The following is a 2,489-nucleotide window of genomic DNA, read 5'->3' as shown; positions in this document are numbered from 1 at the left end:
GGCTTCCAGAGCTCGTTCCATCTCGGCTCAAGGACGGCTGCACCCTTGGCCAAGGAAATCAAGCCAGAGACGGACGGCAGGCACGGAGGAGCAGGCTGAGCGGGTTCCAGGCCGGCATCCTCCGGGGCCAGAGCCCTGCCCAAGGCGCCAGCGTTGCAGCCGGGAGCTGCTCCGGACAATGTCCCCAAGCCCGCACCAGGCCTGGGGCTAGTATGGGCCCTGCCAGGCCCTGAGGGCTGTGCTCCTATGTGCTGCAGAGCGGGGGCTGATCGAGAGGGACAAGCACCCTTGGCTTGCTCCGGGTCATTCAGGGCCGGGTGGGTGCGTAAGCCCAGTGAGTTCCCGGGGGCCATGCACCCGCGCTCCCAGACCCGAGCCGGATGCAGCGAGGGAGCTGAGAAGGGCACTCTGCAGCTCTGCCAGGTGGGTGGGAGCAGGGCCAGGGCCAAGCACAGGCCCCTGGAGCCAAGGCCGCTGCAGATGCCTCTGCTCCACTCTCAGATCCCGGGATGCCTGGCTCGTGAGTCATGATAATTGCAGGGATGGGGGGGGAGGGAGAGCACAGCCTCAGCCGCTCCTTGGCGGGTCCCGTCCCCCCACCTTCTCCCCTCCCCAGCTACCTGGCCCAGCAGGTGCCCTCCCCCGTGTCCGCAGCCGCGAGGGGAGCCCAGGCACTGGGACGATGCCTGTGCTGCCCTGGGCTGCATGCTGGGCCAGGAGTGCTGGGCTGTGCACACGCGTGTGCGAGCGTGTGTGCACCCACAAGCCCCTGGCATCGCGGTAGGGCCTGCGGGGGTCGTGCAGCAGCCGGGCCCTTCCTGCGGCGCCTGGGACCGGCCCAGCGGGCTGCAAGGCCCCGGCCAGGAAATTCCCACGGAGCCGAGGCAGCTCCTTTCCCAGGACATTGTGGGGACGTTGCGGAGGAGGCGCGTTTGCACGCAGCTACCCTGCCCACATGCCCCCGGGCATGGAGGCATTTGCACGTGTGTGCGCTCCTGCTCGGGGGCTTTTGTTTTTTCCGGTCCGGGCTGGCCGTGCTCCAGCGGCACGCAAGGACGTTTGGCAGCTGCTTCAGCCGGCTCAGAGTGGGGCAGAATGGGGCAGCCTCCCGTCGCGCCCCGGGGCAGTGGGGGGACGCCAGCGCCCTGACACCCCCAGGGCGAGGATGTGACAGCGCGGCACGGAGCCAGGCCCACGCAGCCGCCCCCACCCACGGCACTGCCCGGTCCCCACCAGCCACGGGACCACGCAGCCCTGCCCGCTGCACCAGGCGATGGTACGGGCGCTCGGAGCGCACGCCTGCTGGGTCCTGGGCGTGGACGGCGTGCAGCAGATGAGCAGGGGTGGGCACAGCCGTGGCAGGGGATCGGTGCCCACTCCCCAGGGGTGCCCGCGGCCAGGCAGCCTCCGCCCCGTACCACCTTGCTGCGGGGACCAGAGCAGCCGTGCACGGAGCCCCCTGCCCCGTACCTCTGCGCCCGGTCGCACACCTGCTCCCCGGTCACGCTCTCCTGCTTCGGCTCCCCTCTAGAGCATCCTCTGCAGACGGGGCCCCGGCCTGGCCCCCCGCCCTGTGCTCGCCTGCACGCCTGTACTTGGCCCGTGCGGGAGCGCGCTCTGCGCGAGGCTGAGAGGAGAGGGAAGAAAAAGGCCGAGCGCAGAGTCCTCCCCGGCCAGATGTGAGCCCAGGCGTGGCAGCGTCCCCCGAGCGCACCCGGCGCCCGCAGCCCCGCGCGGGGAAGTGGCTCCAGATGTCGGGCGCGGAGCCAAGGGGGAGGGAGCAGCGTTTGGCCGGCTGCGAGGCGCTGGGGCTGGGCACAGGGGCCAGGCCCGCAGCAGTGGGGGGAGCAGGCGGCATCCCTGCACCCCGGGCAGCCTCTCCCTGGGGTTGCCCCTGTCCCCAGCCCGGGGGCTGCGCCCTGCTGCTGCCCCCGGCGCCCCGCTCCCCTGGGGCAGGTCGGGGCAGGGCGACCCCAAGTAGGGCTGGGCCCTGGGGGCAGGAGGGGTCAGCCCAGGCCACTGCCTGCCCATGCCGCCTCCAGGGGGCGCACACCCCAGCAGGGGGCATGCTGGGAATTGTAGTCCCTAGCGCGTGGTGGGCTGGGAGTTGTAGTACCCGGCACAAAGCATTTAGGGGATTGTAGTTTTATCCCACGCGTGGTGTGCTGGGAACTGTAGTCCCCTGTGCGAAGCATCTTGGGAGGTGTCGTTTCAGACATAGGGCGTGCTGGGAGCTGTAGTTCTGGGCGCGGGGCGTGCTGGGAGCTGTAGTTCTGGGCGCGAAGCATGCTGGGAGTTGTAGTTGCTGGTGCGGGGCGTGCTGGGAGCTGTGTTTCCCAGCTAGAAACACGTTGGGAGGTGTCGCTCCCACGCGCGGGGCGTGCTGGGAGCCGTAGTTCCCCGCGCGGGGCGTGCTGGGAGCTGTGGTTCGCGGCGCGCGGCATGCCGGGAGCGGTAGTTCCGGGGCGGAGCCGGGGCGCCCCGCGGAG

At 70.8% G+C, this 2,489-nt stretch overlaps 1 protein-coding gene across 4 annotated transcripts in view; it reads right to left on the bottom strand.

Moving 5' to 3' along the window:
• The window catches only part of C1QTNF1 (C1q and TNF related 1), a 4,380-nt gene extending 2,579 nt beyond the window's left edge, over positions 1–1,801 (bottom strand). Inside the window, exon 1 of one of the 4 annotated variants that reach the window (XM_025193377.1) lies at positions 1,491–1,801. The gene's annotated coding sequence lies outside the window, so the exon portion shown is untranslated. Of the gene's footprint in view, positions 1–1,470 lie in introns of all 4 variants that reach the window. The other 3 variants (XM_006036919.3, XM_006036920.3, XM_006036921.3) reach the window with 3 other exon arrangements.
• Between the last annotated feature and the right edge of the window lie 688 nt (positions 1,802–2,489).

This window comes from Alligator sinensis, unplaced genomic scaffold (assembly GCF_000455745.1).
Source record: "Alligator sinensis unplaced genomic scaffold, ASM45574v1 scaffold1565_1, whole genome shotgun sequence".
Classification (NCBI taxonomy): Eukaryota; Metazoa; Chordata; order Crocodylia; family Alligatoridae; genus Alligator; species Alligator sinensis.
This window is presented reverse-complemented; position numbering and strand designations above follow the sequence as displayed.